The sequence below is a fragment of the Rattus norvegicus genome, chromosome 19 (assembly GCF_021556685.1).
Source record: "Rattus norvegicus strain SHRSP/BbbUtx chromosome 19, alternate assembly SHRSP_T2T, whole genome shotgun sequence".
NCBI lineage: Eukaryota > Metazoa > Chordata > Mammalia > Rodentia > Muridae > Rattus > Rattus norvegicus.
In genome coordinates, this window is record NC_141552.1 from 42,284,670 (window position 1) to 42,307,637 (window position 22,968).

Below are 22,968 nucleotides of genomic sequence, written 5' to 3' on the forward strand. Positions count from 1 at the left end.
TCTGTTAGAGGAGCCCAGTTTTCCAGCTCAAAGCTGGCTGCATAGTTTAGTTGTTGATTCCATTTAGCAAGGGCGGGGTGAAACGGGGAGACAGAACCTTCTTTTATTATGTATATTAGATTCTCACGATGCTGTTAAATCTCCCTTCACCCGGCTCTCCGTGAGTAGTAGTACTCACAGGTTCTCGATTGGGTCCGCGTCCGCTCTCCTTTGCGTCTCCAGGAGGTGGAGGGAAGTGAACCGTGGACACAAGAAGTGGATAATAAAGGCAAACTTCTCAAAATATTCGCTCAAGGGAAAGGAAAAAAAAAAGTTCTTACGAGCCCTACCGTCTGCTTAGCAGGGTTCACATTTTCGTGGTTTTGCTTTGAGGGACACTGGATTTTGGCCTGAGAACCCTGGCGGTTTGATGCGACAGGAGGGCGCTGGGGGGAGCCTGGTGGCTGGTGTTTGGGCTTCTTAGACGCACTGTCAAGCCCCGCAGGAGGGGACAGCTGAAGCCAACAGGGATTTCTTGGTGTTGGGGATTCTTTTCCCGGGCTCCAGAACGGCTTAACTGGTATTTGCGTAATTGATTCAAGATGCTGATTGTGAGTTGACTGTGTTCACTGGTAGGAAAACTGTATCTTGAAGGAACCTATAATAGTTGAGTGAAAATCTGTATCCTCATCAGGAGTCTGGGATCTTAAGCCCTGCTTCAGATCAGCTAATTTTACCATGTCCCCTGCCAGGAAAGAAATGACACTTTGTCCTGGTATTTGAAGCAAATATTTTTAGGGTAAAAATGTGTTTTTCAAAAGCAAACCGTGTACCCACTTAGGTAGAGCTTACTACCTGTTTTGATGAAACCTGTTTCTGGTGGGAGGGGAGCCTACACCGAGTACCATCTGATTACTCGCTTGCATGAGACAGGACAATATTTATTTTCACGAAGCTCACCAGCGAGTTTCTGGCTTACCTTCTGGTAGAATTTATTACAGTCAAGTAATTTCATTGAAAGATGTGATTTGACAAATTGTCAGAGGTTCCCCAAAGATGTCTCTCCATCTGTCACGCTTTGCCTGGATTTCTCGGTAAAGATGGCCACTTGATTCCAAAAATTCGAGAGTGGCAGTGGTGTCTTCGGGATTAGCTCTGAAGAGACGATTGTGTGTGAAGAGATGAGGGGTGAGGAAATAAAGATACGGCACTATTTAGGAAAGACGTTTTTAGGAATCTTGAGGAAACTAAAGTACAGTATATTTGCTGGAGTGCAGTTCAGGGCACTCGTTCACCTTACTTTATGGCACAGCAGACGTGCTGAGTTCTGTACGAGTCACCAGCCACGAGGTAAGGAGAAAAGCCTTGCAGGAAGAAAAATCGACAGCTAATAAAGGACAAACAAAATAAAAACTGGGCAGGCGGTATATGCCTCCAGCACTCCAGAGACAGAAATGGGAGGCTCCGTGGCCAGACTCGTCTCTGTAGCAAATTCCAGGCTACCTAGGAACATGTCTCAAAAACAAAACACACAAACACAAAAACAAAGTACAGTTGATTATAAAAATATTAATAATAAATACACATGAAGAAATCAACTGTGTGGGAATATATGATTCTATATATTTACATGTCTCATTGTATGACCACAGCAATTTTCTCCCATTCAAGTCCCAATCATTCCAAACCCTGGTAGCTTCTGAATCAGGGAAGAGTGGGTGAATTCAGGGGTTGGGGGTCTGCGAAATGTGAAGCTCAGATTGAGTCATCAAGTCTTTCCAGTATATACTTTCTCTGAATTAGGCGAGAACTCAAGGAAGAAGAACCAATCAGATACACAGTGCCCCAGCCTTTGCTCCTAAGTAGCTTTTAAAGTTTTGGGGAACAAGAGAGTCTTAAAGCAAGTGCAGAGAAAGTCAGCCAGAATGCAAAGTGGTTTCTATCTGTGTGTCTGAGTTGAGTGGTGTTGATTTTTATAGATGCCTTCAGGAGAAAACTCAGTCCCTAAATTGTGTTTCAGTAAGCAGGGTGTGGGGGGAAGCCAAGGAATTTCTTGCTTGGTGGAGAACTAGTGGTTTCTTTGCGCGCGCGCGTATGCGTGTAGGCATACATGCACATGTGCATTTGTGTTGGCCAGAGGTCAACCTCAGGTATGCCATTCCAGTGAAGCTCGCTGTTCCACCTCGCTCTTCTCAAAGGGTCTCACTGGGATCTGAGGCTTACGGATTAGGGTCAGGGGGCTCGTTAGTGAGATCAGGCATCCTCCTGTCTCCACCTCACCAGTGTTGGGATTATAAAGTGCAGCAGCTTGGTTTGTTTCATGGAGCTGGGGTTGGGCTGAGTTTCTTGTGCTTCTGTGGGAAGCATTTTCTCATGTGAGCCGTGTCTCCAGCTGACTAGTGCTTCTTCACACCTTAGTGGAGTAGGTGAGGATGGCCTGGATGGTAGTAGACAGGCAACTGCCAAGAAGATGACGGCGGCCTGCAACTGATGTTTATCTGTCAGGTTTAGTCCCTAGATTTGACATCCTCAGAGTATTGAATCTTTGACCTGGGTATCCATCTGGTTTTGTTTTTTTAAAGGCATGAATACATGCATTTTTTTCTATTCTATTTTTCCTTTTTGGTGAAAATCCTGCAAAGTAGGCCAAAGAATGATTGATAATGGTTTTTATTTTTCAAATTTTTATATTTTTATCTATGAGGGTAGAGCCCAAGGCCTTGAGCCCAAGGCCTCAAACATAGTTCCCAATGTTCTACAACTGAGCTCTTTCTTTCCCACTTTTGACAGCTTTCCCCCCTGATAGGATCTCACTGTGTAGTCATGGCTGGCCTGGAACTCAGAGATCTGTCTGTTTCTGCCTGCCAAGTGCTGGGATAAAAGACATGTGCCACCATGCCTGGCAATATTTTTCAATCTGTTTTCCCTTCCTTCCTTCCTTCCTTCCGTCTGTGTGTGTGTGTGTTTTATGCATGTGCACACGAGAGAGAGAGAGAGAGAGAGAGAGAGAGAGAGAGAGAGAGAGAGAGGGAGAGAGAGAGGGAGAGAGGGAGAGAGAGAGAGAGGGAGAGAGAGGGAGAGAGGGGAGAGAGGGGAGGGAGGGCGAGCTCTCGTGGGGCACACGCTCACTTCCATGGCTTGGAGGTCAGTGGACAACTTGTACTCTGCAGTGTGCTCTTCCCTTCCCCCATGTGGGTCCTGAGTGAGTATCAGACTGTGGTTGCCAGGCATAGGGGCAAGAGCCTTAACCCTCTGGGCCATCTTTCTGGCCTGATAATGGTTTTTAATGAGCATATTCAGCGTGAAAAGCTTATCTTGGATGCTTGCACTGTAATTATTAAATGAGACCTAAGGGAGTTTGAGTGTCATGGTTCTGCTGGGAAATGTTGCCCGTGGGACTCTGACTTTTGTCTCGCTAATTGCTTGGAGTATTTATAGAGGGATCCAAATGATTGTTAAGGCTTGTAAGTGACAAAAACAAACAAACAAACAAACAACAAAACAAAACCAAGTTTTCGGGTCAGAGAGATGGCTTAATGGATAAACCATTTTGGCTTATGTATGAGAATGTGAGAACTGGAGATCTGACCCCCAGAACTCGTGTGAAAACCAGGGCAGGTGTGGTGGCAGCCTGTAATGCCAGCTATAGGGAGCTATGCATACTTGGGGCCAGCTGGACAGTGGGGTTAGCTGGGATTAGCAAACTCCTACATTGAAGAGTTCCTCTAATACAAGAAATAGCCATTGAGAAACACACCTGATGTCATCAGTGTGCCTGTGCACATAATGCACATATGTGCTCCTGCACATATATGTGTCCAAGCACACACAAACATGCACAACACATGCACGTGCAAAAAAAGGATCGATTTCATCTTTAAAACCATCTCAAATTGTGGCCCCCGATGAGTTCTGTACAGCTCCAACTTCGTGTCCACAATGTCGCTCTGTCCCGTCACTGTCACAGCGTTGGTTTCTTGTCCTCGTGAAGAACTTTCTTGCAGAGAGGCGACAGGAGGAGACTCCCAAGTCTTGAGTCTTTCCCATGCTGAAGGGTAAGAAGTTTGTTCCATGCACCCTGCTCTGGCAGCTTGCTGAGGTTTCTCCACAGCGGGGATGAACATCTCCATGTTTTCTTTCAGTTTTGCTGAGTGACCTCCCCAGCTTAGTCACCGTGGTTTCAGTCGAGGGAACTCCTGCTATTCTGGGCTCAGCTCAGTTCTGATTTCTTATTAAAATTAAAATTTGCAGGGCTGGGGATGTAGCTCAGCCTTGCCCAGTGTACAGGAAGTCCCGTGTTTGCGATCCAGCACTTCTGAACCAATCACACTGTCTCACCGAGCCTGTCATCCCAGCACTTGGGAGGTGGAGGGGGGAAGATCCAAAGTTCAGGCTTAGTCCTGGCTGAGGGAGATGGGCGCCGATGGGCGCCGCAGTAAGGGCACACCTGATGGCCTCAGTTGACCCCTTCGAGGAGAGGACTGCCTCTTGAAAGGTGTCCTCTGACCTTAGCCCAAGATCCATAGCACACGTACAAACACACACACACACACACACACACACACACGAGAGAGAGAGAGAGAGAGAGAGAGAGAGAGAGAGAGAGAGAGAGAGAGAGAGAGAAACAAGATCATTCTTACTAGTAGACTTGAGGCTTGCCAAGGCAACACCCAAAAGAATGTCTTCATTGCTGTCTAAGCATTTGGGGCTACAGTGGTGATTCGGTATGTGTGTGCGAAGTGTAATGGTCAGGTTAGGGTAGTTAGACTTCTCATCTCCTTAAATAGCTTATCTTTGGGTTGGCAGCCATTGAACAGCTCTCCTGATAATTTATAAAATACACATTTTGGCATATTTTCCTAAGGTCTTGTTTTAAAAAGTAACGGTGGGGGTTATAATATCCAGAATGCACACGGCACATACATGCAAACAGCAAAGAACAAATCCAATGAAAAGGTTGTTTGGTTTGTTTTTTTAAAGCAATGGTGCACTTTCCCATCAGGACTTGAAATTTTCACAGAAGTAGATGTAAGTGGATTAATAAAGGCTTGCTTCAATCCAGCTGCCCTCGCTATTGCTCTGCCTGGGGAGCGTCCCTGTGGCTTGCCTATAGCCTGACAGGCTATGAGGCTCACAGCACGCAGGCTGTCAGCTCTGGGCAGGTGTCAGTGAGCAGGTGTTCCATCTCAGTAGGAGAACCTGCCTGGGAAGCCAGAGCAAGGTGGCCTGATAGCAGACAGCCCTGGAGCAAGGCCTCCCTCAGCCAGTTCCTCGCCTGATAATCTGTCACCCAGCTTGAGCTCTGTCTGCTGCAGCTGTCAATTACAGGGCAGTTTTCGCCTGGACTTTGGGAGCAGGCCTCTAGTTCAGGAGAGGAGTCTTTCTCACTGGGTGGGCACTGACATCTGACATGGTAGAGGGAGCCTGGGCGGCATCCCTTTGGCTCAAGGATAACTGAGGGTGTGTGCTAATCCTGAAGCCTATGATCTAGCTCTCCTGGCCTTTCTCACATTGAAATCCTCCAGCTGTCCCGTTGAAGAACATTTTCCCTTGTCCCTGTGGAAGGACATTTTCCCTTGTGGTCTTCACATTAGTGAACATTCACTTCCGGTTCCTGCCAACTCCATTCCACCTTTTGAAGTGCGGCAGGACCATTGTCTGTTGACACAGGTCTTTAACTAGCAATTACATTAAGCCTTCCTACTTAGTTAATGAGAGTTAATTCTTCTGTTGTGCCTGGGCGAATGGTAAGTTGTATAATGCTCTCCCGTTAAGCTTGCTGAATCCCTAAATACAATCGTTACCTTTCAGGGATTTGGAAGTCCTATTTGGGAGTTATTTCATTTTGGATGGTACTTTTGTTATCACGTTTTTAAGCCCCCAAACTTCATCCTCCTTTTCTTTCTAAACTTGTAAACTTGTAAAACCCAAAACAGGTACTTACTCAGCTTTGCCAAAGAAGGAAGTGGAGATATATATGTGTATATATATATATATATATATATATATATATATATATATATATTTCTTTTTTTTGGTTCTTTTTTTCGGAGCTGGGGACCGAACCCAGGGCCTTGCGCTTCCTAGGTAAGCGCTCTACCACTGAGCTAAATCCCCAGCCCCCCCCCCTTTTTTTTTAATGAGAGGAGGGATTGGCCAGTGAAGAGAAGGGACGTTCATGCTTGGAGAATTCAGGTGCTGCTTTTCTTTGTTCGTTTTATGAGTCTTTCCAGTGTCAACGTGGCAACTATAAATGGTACTGACATTGGGAGCCTGTGTCATTTGTGCATAGGTGGCATCATAGGAAATAAAGCTGGAGGCCATCTGGTGGTCTCTCTCAGCCAACTTTCATCCAACCAGTTTCCAGCTTGGCCAGCCCACCTGGAGAGGAGCTGCTGGCAGTTAGATGCCCTGCTCTTGAGGGTGAACAACGTTAGAGAAGTTCTGTTCGCCCGCCTCAGCCTCTGTCAGGACTGCGGGGTAGAGTGCTGCTGGGTTTAAAGCAATGACCACTGGGGATGAGGGTTAGCTGAGTGAGTGCCTGCCGTGACAGATGAAGTTCAAGGGTCAGTCCTTAGCACTGTGTACAGCTGGGCATGGTGGAGTACACCATAACCCCTGCCTTTGGGAGGTAGAGGCAGGGGATCAGAAGTTCAAGGTCACCATGACTACATACTTTGAGGCTAGCATCTTAAGAAATACTACATAGCAAGCAAGACCCTGTCTCAGACTACTGAAGGGTTTCAGAGTGCATTTTGCCAGCTGTGGGAGGAAACGTGGAGTTGGGCTGTGCCTCTGGCCATGCCCCTGGCCTCCCACCTGATCCTTGACCAGTCTGATCCTGTTTCTTTATCTGGAGGGGTGGGAACGGGAGGGCTGTAGAGCTGTCAGGGGCAGGGGGTGGTGTTGGTGGTGGGGTGGAGGTGAGAGGTGGAGGTTGGAGGGGAGCATGGGAGGGCAGATGGAGAGCTACTTACTTGCTAGGCCTTCCTGCTCATCTCTGGTAGTCGAGGGAACGTGGCAGGAATTCTGTGGGCTCCCCAGTATTTCTCTCAGTGCAGGCGAGCAGAGTTGGTGCCGGGTGTACCCACAAGCAGTACCTGGCTCAGGATGGCAGTTCTACAGCTTATCTGCTGGCTGAGTAAATAAACAGGTATTTCGGGAGCTTTGGTTCCCGGCCTGTGTGGAATGCAGTGGAGGCACCTGTCCACTCCCTGCCTGTGAGGAGTTTCTGCTCTGTGAAAACCAGCTATAGCTGCACGAACATTTCCATAGTTCTACTAAGAGATCAGCTGGGTAGCTCTCTGGGATTAGTTGCCAAATGAGGGCTACGGGCTGTAGTTGCCTAAGAGTTCAGACTGAGAGCAGAGAGGGAAGAGGATGATCCCAGAAAACTTCCCACCGGAATCTCAAGCTGTTCCAGGAAGAACTGAGGTGCAGCCCTCAGCAGTAGCAAAATCCTAAGGGAAGGAAGGCTTCAGAAGATCGAAGGGGACGAAGAAGCGACAAGAAGTGCCTCGGAAGGCTGGGGCTTCATGCCTGGAGTTTGGATGTCAGCTGTAACTTTTCACTGGAGAAGTTTTTGTTTCTGCTATGACTTAATAAGATTCTTTCTCATGGGCACCTAGCCACGGCGTGTTTTCTGCAACCAAGAAGACAGAAACACAGCAACCTGTGCGGTCACCTGAGCTTATTAAAATTCCGAGGAACCTGCATTAGTTAAGATTTCTTTATGTCTCCTTTGAGCGAAGTAATTCATTCTGGCAAGCCTTCCGTTTACAACAGAGAAGGAGCATGTTCGTGTGGGAAGGAGAATAAAGGAGCCTTTGATTCATTTGCTTCTGAGCTGCTAGCGCCTGAACTTGGACTTTGGAGGCCATCTTAGCCCAGCTGTGTGAGGGCCAGCCAGTGTTGGAGGGCGAGAATCACGCCATTGGCTCGCTTGAAAGCTCTTCTGACTGACGACAGGGTGTTGGGGGGTCCTCTCATTCACATTCCTGGCATTAACTTGGTGGCCTGTTTCCATCCATCCTGAGCTCCCTCTGAATCTGCCATTTGAACTTGAAGTCACATTTCTGTGACTCTCTTTATCTCGGCCCGTGTGTCCACTAGGTACAGAAAGCTTAGACTATCAAGGCTCTTTCTCCTCTCCCCTGGGATTAGAGCTCAGATAAAATTAGTATTCTTCAGATTACTGAGCGGAAAGCGGCCCATCGTGATGTGGATTTCCACGTTTGTTCGTTTGTTACACTGGTAGACTCTTCCCCTCTAACCCGGGGTGGGGATGGTTTAGGAACTTTCAGGGATTGTAGGCAATGATTAAGCCTATAGGATTGCTGGGAAAAGTCACTTCAGGAGCTAAGGTTTTAGATAGATCATTGCAGACTCGTTCACATGGCACTGTAATTAATACAAAGGTACATGAACTGGAAGAATCTTTATATTTAGACAATTCTTTTATCCATCTAGAGAGGGGTAAAAAAAAAAAAAACAACTCCCTATTTGAAAAGTTCTTTCCAAAATCATAGCAACATGGTAACCTTGGCTTTGGCTGTCCTACCTCCCGAGAGGCAGGGCCTTGTAATGCATATTTGGGCCTTATCTCTGTTACTATAGCTCTTGAGGCTTGCTGATTACAACTTGTAGCCGCCAAGTCCCGTCCTGCACCATTATCTGGAACAAAAACTTTCCATGTGGTTCGCCTCGGCTCTGCCACCGTAGGGCCAGCACACGGTGGTGGAGGTGGAGTAGGTAAAGGAGAGAGCTGCTGGAAGGGCTCATGTGAGTAATTTAATGTTCTCCTACTGCTGTCCTTTCCTTGCCTTGGCATGCTTTCCAGAAATGTTTGTCATTCTTCTAAACCGAGTTATCGTTCATTCTTCTGCTCTGGAAAGAATGTCGCATTTACTAACGGTTCTTTTTCTCACGTTCTCTCCCTCTTTTCTCTCACTCTATCTAGGCTTCTTGCTTTGAATTCCTCCTTGTCTATTCTTAAAACAAAAACCCCCCAACATCCTAAAATGGAGGTGAGGACCAAACTGCCACATTGTTTTTAGAATTTTAAACAATCTACTAAAGTCTAAGCATTTCTTTTCAATTTAAAAATCCTCCATTTTTTTAAAGGAAGAAAAATACTAAACTTTGCTTTAACTATACTATTAAGTGGGTTTCCTTCCTCCCTTTTTATTTATTTTCTTTTGCTTTGACTCAAATAGCTTAAGTCCAGTGCGATGCGGTCTTCTGGTCTCAAGAGTAGAGAGCACATGGGAACTAACAGGGGCAGCTCCATTGTCTGTTAGGGGAGAGGCCTGACCTCTGAAGGGAGACAGTGCCAAAAAAGCAAATAAGGCTCTAATTACTCTCATGACACAAGATTAAATTGAATTTATCTTAGCTTTCGGTCACTACATGAAATAGGCAGATAAATGGAATTTTATTTCCTTACAAATTCTTTAGATTTAGTTTTACATGGATGGGTGTTTGCTAGAACCGCTTACCTGTGCCACCAGTGCATGTGTGCCTCGGGCACAGTGGTGGAGTTGGCCAGCAGCAGCAGTCACATCCCCTGGTGTCCTGGAGAGCTGTGACTCACCTGCCATGTAGGTGCTGGGAACGGAACCGGGGGCCCCCCGAAGAGCAGCGAGTGGTCTTAGTGTTGAGTCGCCTCTCCAGGTAACTGTGATTTTAGTTAGGAGGCCGTTTTCTCTGATGTACAATGTGGCACTGGGCAGTTTTGTTTGGCTTATTTTTGTTGTGGTTCCTGCTGTATTTAATGCTTTGGCTTGCCTGTTGCTGTAAAATTGTTTTTTATCAGAGAAAACAGTAAGTGCATCCCTGTTCCTGGAGTCCTCAGCGCTCTGCCCTTGTGTTACGGCTGTAGGGTAGCCAAGACTGCAGTCGTGATGGTGATTTTACTCAATAGGCAGCTTGCTCCATCCCTCCTGTTCCACAGCATTTAGTTACTAGTGCACTAGGAAATGTGGCTGCCCTACTTCTGACTAGCAGGACTCCGCCCAGAGGTGACTACCAGAGTAAAGTATTAGCAACTCTAGTCCACAGCTCAGCCTTCCCATTGGTGCTCTAGCAAGAGTCTAGTAGCCACGATTTAACTTCTGCTGGTCGGCAAAATGCCACTTGATTCACAGTGGACAAGCACCGTGGCATTTCAGTTTGGGATGAGAAATAGTTGGGAAGACACCACCTTCCATAATCTGAGCTCTGATGGTGATGTAGGGTTTAATGAGGAATGATGTCTGTGTTCTGTTAGGGAGGTATTATTTGAACCTCCCTGCTCTGTAAGTTATAATGGGCCTGACAAGTTTTCCCTGAGAATTTCCGGTTTAAATGGTTTGACGCATCGAGAGAAAGTGACAGGAATATTGGGTATTGGTGAATGCCGTTATCTACCGCTGCTGTTACCTAAAAGCCTCCTCATGGAGTATGTAGGCCATTTACCCCCAGAAAAGGGCCTGAATCAAACAGATTTTAGGGGTAGTGTCCTTGTTTCTTCTTGTGTAAGCCATCAGCTTGTCAAGGGTCAAACTTACCAGCATACAGTGCTCCAAACGAGCAGGGGGCTGCCCAGTGTAGCTTTCCAGATGATTCTCAATGACCCACAGAACTCCCAGTAAAGAGATCGTTTTATTTTACTCACTGCTTCATTTATTCTTTTGTGTTTGTGGCAGGATATGACATCCCAGAAGGTGTTTAAACCATATTGTGGAACCTTGTGCGGTCTCTCACGCAGTATATCCAATAGCTGTAGACTTCTGAGCCCAGAATTCTAAACCACCTTGGCCAGTTCCTCCTTAGCTCTCAGATTCCTGACTCTGGTTGTTCAGTGCCCTCTGGCTTTTCATCTACTCTGCCTTTGATTTGCACAGCAACATTTACGATTGAATATTCGTTTTTTCAGTTGTCACATCTCCTTCCCCACTGGTGGAGAAAAGTCCAACCCCCCTCATTTACAGGGGATGAAAATGAGCCTCAGGGAGACTAATCGATTTGTCCAAGGTCATACAACATAACCAGCTGTCCCACTAGGGTCAGATGTGTCATGGCTCAGGGCAGGTCCTTTACTCACCCAGCGAGAGCTGAATGTAAGCAAGGCACAGTGGAAAATGCAAAAGAAGAGGCCGAGGGGACACTGCCGTCACCTTCTGGAGGCTGTATGTTAGTAGAGGACATGGGGTGTACTCGCACTCACAATCCCATGGTGACTCATCCTGAGATGAGTATGAGAAACACTCTTACAGAACTCAGCCAAAAGGCAGTGATTCAGGAATTCAGGAAGGCTTCGTAAGGGGAACAAAGTTTTTAGAGCTTAATTAGGGACACTTTCAGAAGTGGGGGCAGGACTCCAGTACTTGGTTATATCTCTCCCTTTCCCAGCTACCCTTGAGTTGGTTATGTGGACGTAGCTGCTGGCTCACCAGTCAGAACCGTTTCCAGCAACCTCTACCATGGAGCCCCTTGTTATGACATTTGAGGATGACTGTAGTTCTTTCTTGGGTATACTGGGCACAGGTTGTAGTCTTCTTAAGTCCCGGAATCCCTAAGTGCTCCAGTCTGGCTTTTCATCCATTGTGAGACTGTATACTCCTAAACGTCCTGTGCTTATTGGGGGGAGGGGATTCTGCCGGATCAGCTTTAAAGAAAGACTTGTACCACCAAGCGCTATGATCCACGTTTGATCCCCAGAACCCACAGAGCTGAAGAAGAGAACAGACTCTGGCCTTACTCTCACAGTGTGGCATGAGACGTAATGTTAAAACAAAAAGCCCTGGGGTTGGGGATTTAGCTCAGTGGTAGAGCGCTTGCCTAGGAAGCACAAGGCCCTGGGTTCGGTCCCCAGCTCCGAAAAAAAGAACCAAAAAAAAAAAAAAAAAAAAAAAGGCCCTGAGCTCTCAGTTTCATAAGAACGTTTAGACACTTACAAGTGGTCTAACTTGCATTTCTGACCTGTAAAACCTGTCTGTAAGACTCGAGGCATAGTCAAATGCCTTCCAGTTTTATGCAGATAATCTGAGGCTTCTCTCCACCCCGTCTTATGGGTCTAGCTGCTTAAATGCTCTACACAAGTGCCAAGGGCCTGTGCCAGCAGTTCACCTTTCAGACTTGGTCTCCCTGTTGCGCCCTCAAGTGGACAGCACTGAACTTCCCACCTCCAGTGGCTTGAGAATACAGGCTTCCTTATTGTACACATGCAGTAACCAAAATAAACCCTGTCAGCTTACCACCTCAGTAGCTCTCTACCCTTGGCCCTCTGCTGCCCTTGTCTGGAATGCTGTAGTTAACTGGTCTCTCAATCTTTTTGTGAAGGGAGTCAGGCAACTTTTCTGAACCAGAAATCTAATGGCACCACCCCCCATCCCCCCCCACCCCATTGGTTCTGCTGTGTCCCTTTGCTCTTGGCAATGCTTAGGCCTCTCCCTTGGCTCCGCAGGCCTAGTTGTCATGGTCATGTGGCATTAGCATATATGTTCAGGGGTCCTGTTGTGTTACCCCATTCTTCAGTCAGCCTTGCAGAACTTTCCCGTTCCCAGTTGTCCCCAAGACCTGTCATTCTGGGTTAGTCCCCTCCAGGAATTTCTGGCCTTCATTTTCTGTCTCTGCAGGGAGACGACTCCTGCTTAGTCTCCTCTCTGCCATCCTTCCCCGGTCTCTCCCCATCACCAGCACAGACACTGCTGTATAACTGTAAAACTGGATGCTCATGGTTGTACTTACTTATATAGAGCTGTTCACAGGATATGAGTGGGTAGCATGCATTGTGACTTCTGTGAGCTCCAGCCACTCTTCTTCCCATGGGATTCCCTTGTAATAAAAATGTAAGAACAACTATGGTAGAACATGTCCCTAATCTCAACACTTGGGAAGCTGAGGCGGGATGAGTTCACGTTTGAGAGCAGTGGGGGACTACAGAACAATTTCAAGACTGGCCAGGGATGCATAGAGAAAGCCTTTGCCAAGAAACCCAAAACTAACAAACAGAACATGAAAATTAGGTGAAGGTACTTGCCTAAAGCCTGAAGACTTCAGTGTGACAGGTAGGGAGAAGATTGTATGAGTGTATACATTTACAGATGTATGGGGGAAGCAAAAATCATATTTTGCATATAAGTGTAATCTGAGCTCAGTTTGTTAAGAGTATCATGGCCACCAAGCACTGTTTGCTTTGTGTGGTGGGGACCTTGACGTTGAATGAACAGAGTACTTTGCAGACAAAGTGACAGCTTACGCCAGCCAGCTCTCCAGTTGCTGACACTTTTGTAATCACCCAGGTGGCTCACAGAATAATCCTAAAATGTCATTGTGTAGACCCTGGGAATAGAACAAGTCTCAGAAAATTAGACGGATATGCTTAAAACACATATATTCACTACCTTACATATGTTTAAGAGCAAGAATCATGGAGAGAAGTTTATGGTTTCAGAATGACTCCCTGAGCTGCCTTACTAACAGGCACATTTCTTCGACATAGGTTCCCATGGGGTTGGGATGCCTGTTTTGCCCACTGCAGGGGACGTTTGGCTGTGTTTGAAGACAGATTTCTCTTGCAGTATTTAGAATCAGGACCAAAGTTCCTGGGTAAACCATTGCTTACCTCCTCCCCCCATCCCTCCCTTCCCACCCCCCTTCCTGCCGGGTGAGCTGTCCTCTGTAGAGAAGCCCTAATTAGGCCTTGTTCTTTCACTCTCACTCTCTGTGCTTCAATTGGAGGCTACAGTTCAGATGCAGAGTCCTGCTGTAAGCCTGGAGTCAAAGCATTTCTTTACTCTGGCCAAGTTTAGAGAACAGTCCCTTAAGAGGCTGCTTTGAACACTACAGGCTGTGAAAGGTTTCATTTGGTGGGCAGAACCTCTCCCCAAAGCTGTTGTCCTTTAAATCACAACCCGAATACTTGTTTTTGCCTCACTCTCCCAGCTAGAGCACAGCCCATTGTTTGGGGGATGGGGGTGCTGAGTCATGCTTTGGGGAATGGGGGCGGGGGTGTTGAGTCATGCTTTTATTCATGAGTTTATCCATGGTTTTTATTACCTCTTGGCTGGCAGATCACCATTCATTGTTCGTAAGCCGCCCAGCCTGTTTACTTTTTATAAATTACACGTAATCAGGCTCTCTTGCAGGTCTGCTACTGTAATTGGCGGTCCCCACCGAGCTGGGCTGACCAGTCTGTATTTGTGCTGACTCCCATGTTGGGTGCAGGCTCTGCTCGCCAAGCTCACTTGTTTCCTCCTCCTGTATTGCAAGTGGAAGGAGAAGAGACCTGCTCCAGGTGTTCTCAGATGTAATGGCCACCTCGATAGAACTTGGTAGAGAGCTGTTGTCCTTTAGTTTAGGATAAATGGAGGGTTTGAGGGAGTGGTCCCAGGCATCTGTGTTTATGACGTCACTTGGGTCACTTCTAAAGCAAAGGCTTGCTATTTTCATCCCTGTTCCTATTTGATGGCCTTAGCAAGTATAGGTAAAAGTCCAGAAACTTTTAAAAACAAAAGGCAAGCACTATGCTAGCAAGATGGCTGGGCAGGAAGGAGTACGCACTGCTCTTCCAGAAGACAGATGAGTTTTGTTCCCAGCATCCACAACTGTGGTTCATGGCCACCTGTGGCTCAGCTCCAGGGGATCTGCTCTTCACTCACGTGGCATATATATACACAGAAGAGCAACACATGCACATAGATAGAAAAATAATTTTTAAAAAGCAATTATTTATATATTTTGTGAATGTCTGAGGGGTTTGTGGATATTCATATTTATGTATCTGCATATGTGTGCACCACGGAGGAAAGTGGTCTATGCCTTCAGAGGCTCTCCACCTTATTCATTCATTCATTCATTCATTCATTCATTCATTCATTCGAGGCAGGAGCTTTCACTAACCTGGAACACGATGACTGTCTAGACTGGCTGGTCTGTAGGTCCCAGGAGTCCCCCTGCCTCTGATTGACTTGCATTGAAGTTACTGATGGACACCACCATATCTGGCTTTTTTTTAATGTGGCTACTGGGGGTCTGGACTCAGGCACCCCATAGCAAGCATCTTACAACTGAGTCCCCTCCCCAGCCCTAGAATACCACATTAAAAACCCGGACAACCCTGATGGTTTGATGTAGGTGAGCCTCAAATAATAGTTGGAGAAATACCGATCCTGGTGCAAAGGGAAAATGGAGAAAGAAAAACCTAGTAAAAGCAAATATTAGGGATGGGAAGGCTGAATCAATGCCCAGAATGATCTATCCTCTTTGTTTTCTTTTCTTTTTTTCTTCGTTTGAGATGAGGGGGGATAGAGGACCCTTGGCAATACAGGTGTTTAGTTTTTCCTCTTTCATTTCATTTTGTTTTGCTGTTTTCTCATTGTGATTGACATCAGCTTACCCCTCCAAAAGGATGTGCTTAGGTGACAAAACTAAGAGAGAATATTCAGAATGGTTAGAATTAAAAAGTACCTGAGCACTGCTAAGACCTCAAAAGATGTGAGTCAAAGAAGGAATTAAGTTGACACCCATTAGACAAGAATGTGAATCCGTTCCAAAGAGCATCCAGATGGCTTAGAGACGAAGAGGAGAGGTGAAGGAGGATTAGTTCTTCTTCATGAGTTCTGGTTTTTCTGGTTATAGGATCTGAATGCATATTATTAAAGTCAGATTTCCTGGAATAGTTAAAAATTCAAATACCTTTCCCCCTGCCTGTTGAAGATAGGCCAACTGGCTTGTACTGCTTCTTCGTTTTCAGATTGGTTCAGTTAGGAGCACCAAACTGGTTGTACCTAACAATAGAAGTCAAACCTCCAATTTTTCAACATATCTCCCCAAGTCCACACTCAGGAGTGAGAGCAGAGAGACCCGGTCTATTATGAGAAATCATTCAAGAAGTGGACCAGGCAGGAATGGCTGCTAACCCTAGCAGAGGAATGAAGGCTGTGTCCTAACGAACTCCCTCTTCATGTGGAAAGCTGGCTTTTGTTGTTGCTGATATAGGATTTCCTTCAGAGAGTTCTAATGTTCTGTTCAGATACCTCACAGAGAGACACTGATCACAAATATTAATACTGGTTGGGAGATATGTATAATGTGATGTGTTGTTACCCACTTTTATTAAACTGTCCATCCTAATAACTCTGTCCATCTTGGCACCGACATCTTTGCTTTTCTACTTACAATGTTCCTTAGAACTCTTAAGTCTTAAGAGTTGTGCTGACTACAATACCCATCTGTCTCCCTTCTCTTTTCTACCTTCCCAGCACCCCCACCCGCTCCCCTTTCTCCATGGCTTATTTACTCAGGAGCACTCCATCCTCTAAGGACCCTGCCCATCTGCCCACAAGATCTCTGAGCATCTTCACACCTGCTTTGTAAGTGTTGAGGGTCATTATTGTCATTATGGGAAGTGGAGGCCACACCCGTGTACTGCTCAGAGCCTAAGTGAGTTGGGTCAGTAGATTCTTAGCTGCTGAAGCAAGCAGGAGGGTTATCGCTGCGTGCTGGTGGTGACATCGAGCCAGCTTCTCCCACTGATGCTGGCAACCCAGGAAGGCGCTCTTCATGGCTGCCACTCTGCTCTAGGCCCTGAAGACCAAGCACGGGAGTGTCTCTTTTTCCAGGTGACTTCATACCCTTGCTCTTTGTTGCTGCTGTACTCATACGCTTGTTAGATGCGTCTTACTGGCCTTAATATTCCGAGTTTAATTTTTGGGAGCCTACTCTATTCCATATATATTTAACCAAGAGCTGGCGGTTCCCAGCCATCTCCCTGTGTTTACAGGAAACGAGTCTTAGTATTTCTGTTTGGGGGGAGGGGTTGGGGAGTGCTAATCAGGAAGTCATCCAAGTGCAACTTAAAAAATGCCATAAACTGTCAATGAAAGCGCTGCCTCTCACAGTATTCTCTTGGGGGTATAGCGCATTTTAAAAAAAGGTTATAAGGCAATAAGTTAGTGGACTTATTGACAATGACATTATAAGCTACTAAAGAGAAAAACCTCCAACCCCCAGGCCTACCCTATTCCTCAAAGCCCCCTCCCCCCCCCAATCCCCTCCCTTCCTCCCTTCAGAGAGGGTCTTATGTAGCCCATGGGGAAATGTTTTTTAGACTCATTGTTTATTCTGTGATTATTATGTTTTTATAACTACCTATTTAAATAGACTATATACATAGACTGATATACTATGTTGGTACTTGATTTTAGGTAATACTGTTAGTAATTTTGAGACAGAGCCATGCTCTCACTCTGCAGCCTTGGCTGGTCTAGGACTCTGTATAGACCAGGTTGCCCTTCAATTCAACAAAGATCTGTTTCTGTCTCTCTAGTTCTGGGATTAAAGGTGTGTTCCACTGTGCCTGGTTTAGGTCATAAATCTTAATATCCCCAGTATATTTAAACCTTTAAAAATCTATAACTGGGGACCTTTTTATTTCGCTTCAAGATTACGCTATTTGGTTGTTTATACGCCTGCCCGTTTGCCTCAGAGTTTAGCTGAAAATCAGAGTATGTCTTGTTGCTGGTCCATTCATGAAGCCTGAATTCAGTTTATGCGAACTGAGTGAAACAGGCCAACAGCAGGGATATCAAAGAAACTGTTAAGCAACTTGAAGATACTCTGAATCCTTTTTTTAAAGCAACTGTGTTTCGTTCCAATTTGGAAAGTTGTTCCGTGAGAGGCCTGAGCTAGTATCAAAGGCAGCGGGAGCTGGCTCTTGAAAGACATCGCATCTTTGAAGTAAGTTCTTGCCTTGAACACAGTCCCGTTTTTACACACGAGTTCTTGTTTTTTTTTTTAAACCACGTCTAATAACTCTGAGGGGTTTATTGAAGCACTTAAGTAAAGAAAGAGATAGGAGCTCTTGCTCTTTCTTACTCTAGCTCTCTTGCCCTTCCTTTTTTCCTCCTTTCTCCGTCTCTCCATTCCCCTCCCCCTTCCCTCCATGTGCTCATGGCCGCCCTTACTCTCCTCTTCTCTCTCTCGTCCCTCTCCCTTGTCTTGTCCTTACATTAAACCTTTCCACGTGGACAAAAACGAAAAGAAAGAAAGAGATCTGAGAAAGATAAAGAAGTGCACGGACCGGGTGAACATGCAGTCGGCAAAAGACCTTACTTACAAGATGACCTCTTCAGGATCCGCGTATCTTCCGCCCGCCATCTATGGTGGGGCATCTTGTAATCCCAACATGGAGGCAGCACAGACTGATGGCTCCCCAGGGCTTGCAGGCCATAGAGAACCGCTGTTTGGAAAACAAAATGGAGGATGACCGCGAAATGCCGCCTGTGCGCATGCGCGCGCACGCACTTAAAAAAGGCCGTTTTTCTTATTTTAATGAATAGAGGGAAAAAATTATATTGTTCTTACTTTTCCTTTTTTAGTTTTCTTTGAGACAGGGTCTTATCAAGTAGCCCTGGCTGTAATTCTCTATGTAGATCAAGTAGACCTAGGGTGTCGAGAGAATGTCTTGTGTCTGTATGGTTGTGACAGCTGTCAGTAATACGTCTGATGGCCTATAGCTTAGGCAGGAAATAGGAGGTGGGACATCTGGCAGGCAGAAAGGATTCTGGGATAAGGACACGCGAGGGAGTGTCGCCAAGAAGATACGAGGAGGCAGACGCGTGATACCTGGGCTCAGGTAATCAGACACTTGGCATGATATAGGTTAGAATAAATGGGTTATGGGTTAGTTAGAGAAGAGCCTAGCTATATGTCCAAGGTATTTGCAATTTGTAATATTGTAAATATATTTTGAGTCTGAGTCTTATTCCTGGGAATATGGCGCTGGGAGGAAGAACCACCAAACAAATAGACTCAAAGTCGTGGGCGTCCTTCTATAGATGCTTCTTGGCATATTGATAGGCATGTATCACTATGTCCGGCAACCTTCTTCTGAGACAAACATTTAAAGTTGTGAGATTGGCCTCCAGTTCCCTTCGGAGTCTCATTGACTCCAGGTAGACCCTCCAAAATACTGGGACTGTAATTGTAGACCAGCATGGCCCGCCCTTCCTCCCCACACTTTTCCCTTGGGCCTTGCATTTCAGGGTAAGTATCTTCTCACTGAGCTGAGCCCTCTCCCTAACCCCCAACCCCCTCCCTATTCTTAACGAGAAAAATGAGGCTTAGCGCAAACGGAAGCCTAAGAAATACTCTGAAGACAAGACCACTTGTTCAAGCAGTCAGAGTTAGTCTAGAATTCGAACTCGGCTTTCAGACAGACTGCTTCTTAGACACCCTGAGAGGCTCCTCCCAGTCTGCAAATTCTTTTATCCTAAGAAACTGGTCACACCAAAAGAGCCAGCCTTTTAGGCGTCCCCAAAGCAGCGGCAATGTCATACATTCATCCAGGTTGCCTCTTTAATTTGGTTAAGAACCATTTTATGTTTTATTTTGGTACAGGGCCTTCTGTAGCTCAGGCCTAGAGTCTCAGCACTTGAGAACCTTGGTCTACTGCTCTTGTACTTTCCCCCCACCCCCCAGCCCCCACCCCAGGCTAGGCTTGCAGACATGAGTCATCATTGCTCTCTGGCGGCCATTAGGTAGTGTCCCGAGGTTCATCCCTGGCCTCTCCAGCCAGCCCCCGGAGGCAGTGCAAATCTGAGGGGCTCGGTACCGACACTTCTCACGAAGGCGGGTACCTCTATGGTACACCTCTATGGTATTCTCACAGCTGGGGGAAGGTAATTCTATGTGTGATTTGCACAGCTGACCTACGCAGATGATCTTACTGCAGTACACTTCTGGGAATCCCACACACCTTTCCTGCCCCTGAGGAAAAATGTCTTCCCAATGCTGGATTCAAAGCTGTGTTTAATCCTGAGCATATGAGAATGAGTCACCTTGGAGTGATGAGCATTCCTGCTTGTAGCTTTCTTCTTCACGTCAGCTTCTGAAACCGAAGACCTCGGCGCATGAATAAAGTCTGACACGAAGACTGCTTTTAAACCTGAGACAGTAGTGAAACTTCCTTTTTTCCCTCTCCCTCCTTTCTCTTTTCTTTTCTTTCTCTCTCTCTTCTTTTTTTCTTTCTTTCTCTTTCTTTCTTTCTTTCTTTCTTTCTTTCTTTCTTTCTTTCTTTCTTTCTTTCTTTCTTTCCTCTTTCTCAGTGTTTTTTAGTTCAGCAGCACACGAAACTGCCTAACTTCAGCTCTGAAATGTGGGCTATGACTGGAATGTCTGTTCAGACAAGAAAGCAAATGTTTTTCTGAGGAGGCAGGGAAAGGGAGGATTGACAATTTTAGGGCAGTCTGAGTTTTCGAATTCAGACTAGTTGAGCTGAGTGACTAGTTGTTTTGCCATGTCACTGTGTCCCCAGAAGACAGACTTGTGGAGTTCAGGAGATGGTGTTGGATGTGCGTATCACTGTTAAGAGTGAAATTACCTGCACAATGGCTAACCTCTGCTTCTACGTCTTTATTTGTACAATGCAACCCACATCAGTGGAAGTCCTTTTAAAAGCTAACAGTCCTTGTCAGGGGCCTTGAAATCTCTAGGATAATTTCAAAGAGTGTAAACCATTAATGATCCCTTTTATACCAATAGAGCAAAGTAAGAAGGCCAATGACTGATTCCCAAAACCCCTGTGCTATCCCCTCCTCAGAGGGCATAAACTGGCAATTCTCCAGTCAGCCTTAAGCCTTCTCACTTAGTGCTGGGTGCGCCTGTTTGAACCTGCACAGGTTCACTTCCCACAGAGCAAAGGAGGGGCCGTGTGTGATGCGGGACCTGGGCTAGCCTTATTAACATATTTTGAATAACTGTACTGGAATGTGTGCCAGCTTTGCCGGGCATTTGGAACCCTGCCAGGCAGCAGTGGGAATTTCTGAGAGGAGTGTAGAGATGTGAGTCTTTTGCTTTTTGTTCTTGGAAGAGAAAGATTTTAGAACAGGCCATCAGGCTGTTGTCCTCACTTTCCCAACAACCTCTTTCTGGTTTGGTTTTGTTTCAATTTTGTGTAAATTTGGATCTTCAATTTCTATCCCCCCCCCTTTTTTTTAAAAGATGGGGTGTCGCTCTGTAGCTGGGGTGGCTTAGAATTCATTATGTAGACCAGGCTAGACTTGAACTTTTGAGTGACCCACCTGCTCTGCCTCTCCCAAGTGTTGGATGACAGGTGTGAACTGCTTACTGCACTCGGATTTTTTTATTAATTTAGTTTTAAAAATATCATAGAAGATATTTGGTAAGCTGACCCTTTGTCTAGTGGGTGTGAAGCTTTTTCTGGGAGAAAAACCTCCTGGGAGTCTCAGTGTCTCTCCCCTCCCTTCCCCTCCCTCCCTTCCTCTCCTCCCCTCCTCTCCTCCCCTCCTCTCCTCCCCTCCTCTCCTCTCCTCTCCCCTTCCCCCTCCCCTCTCCCCTCTGCCCCCGTGTGTGTGTGTGTGTGTGTGTGTGTGTGGGTGTGGGTGTGGGTGTGGGTGTGGGTGTGTGTGGGTGTATGTGAGATTGTGTGCATGTGAACCCATAAATGCTTGTACCAGGACAGTATAAACTGCGGTCCCTGTAGAGTGATGCTCACACTATGCAGATGCCGTATAGTGCCCTGGGCTCTGTCTGTCCAGATACTTGATGCTTCCTTGACACAAGATCAAGACCAAAATTTTGGGTTCTAATAGAATTGGAAGATGTTTTCCTTTACACTTTTTTTGGTTGGATTTTGTGTGTGTGTGTGTGTGTGTGTGTGTGTGTGTGTGTGTGTGTGTGTGGAGAGCGATGAGGTCTAGGTGATGAGTTCTCGTTTTGGGAGGCAGGTCTGAGCTCCTCAGAGAGCCTCTCTGAGAGAAGGGTGTGTGGTGGGGATGACTCTGAGGAACCTATAGTCTGTACCCAGCGTGGTGCTTTCTTATTACTAACCACTCCTACTCCGTTCTTGTCTTTTTTCTGTCCGGTGCTAGGGATTGAACCCAGGCTTTCACACATGTGAGACACACATTGTGACTGCATTCCTAGCTCATGCCTGCTCTTCGGGATGGAGTATTCCTGATCTATCAAAGACTGTGAAATAAAGCTGGGTGCCTGGAAACCTAGCCCATAGGCAGGCGAAGCAGGAGGAGTGGCTGGGAGCTTAGGATAGCCTAGACTATCGAGACAGATCTCGTCAAAAAAAATAATAACTTCGCAGTGAAGGTAATTTACTAGGCTCTCCAACGGGCTATAGAGGTGGCCCAGCAGTCAAGAGCACTTGTTGTTCTTGCAGAGGACCTGGTTTCAATTCTTAGCACCCACATGGCGGTTCAGAACCATATGATCAAGGAGATCCAATGCCCTTTTCTAAGCTCTGTAACACTATGTATTCCACATACATGCAGGTAGAAACATTCATATAAAATAAAACAAATCTAAAACATAATTTAAAAAATAGACTCATTGGAAATGGGGTTCTCCTACCCACTTGGGGGCTATACTTTTTCTTTTATCTCTTCAAAACCTGTTTTTAACACTTGTTTTTCAGTATAGGTCTCATGGTGCCCAGGACGGCCTTGAACTCCTGATTCTCCCGCTTTAGCCTTCTGATTTACCTTGGGTATTACTAACCCAAGACTTAAGTTTTTAAAAACCATGTAATTTGGGGTATCGGAAATAGGAAAGAACACATTTGATTATTGTTATTTAAAAAGACTTTAGAAGTTGGACTTTAGTTCATTCGACTATCCCACAGAAGACCCTGAGTTTAAACCCTAACCGGCCCTTTGGATTGAACATGCTGGTACATACATGTAATCCTAGCACTCAGGATGTTCAGGTGCAAAGACCTGAAATGTTGGGATTATCCTCAGCTATATATGGAGTTTAAGGTTAGCCTTGGCTACATGAAACACCATCACCTGCTCCCCCAGAAATTGTTTTTAGAATTGATTATCTAGAGAAGAATCCTGGCCCTGTAAACGAAACTGTTTATTTACTTAACTTTGAAACAGGGAATTTGAAGTTGGAAAACCATGTGTCCAAGGCTGACATAGCACACCTTGTAGCCCAGGCTATCCTCAAACTCTGGCAGTCCTACTCCCA

At 46.0% G+C, this 22,968-nt stretch overlaps 1 protein-coding gene across 8 annotated transcripts in view; it reads left to right on the forward strand.

Annotated features, from left to right (window-relative positions):
* The window catches only part of Gab1 (GRB2-associated binding protein 1), a 108,721-nt gene that overhangs the window by 1,181 nt on the left and 84,572 nt on the right, over positions 1 to 22,968 (forward strand). For 2 of the 8 annotated variants that reach the window (XM_087594816.1, XM_087594819.1), the window contains exons 1-2: positions 7,166 to 8,091; positions 8,596 to 8,760. The gene's annotated coding sequence lies outside the window, so the exon portion shown is untranslated. 8 annotated transcript variants of the gene reach the window in all.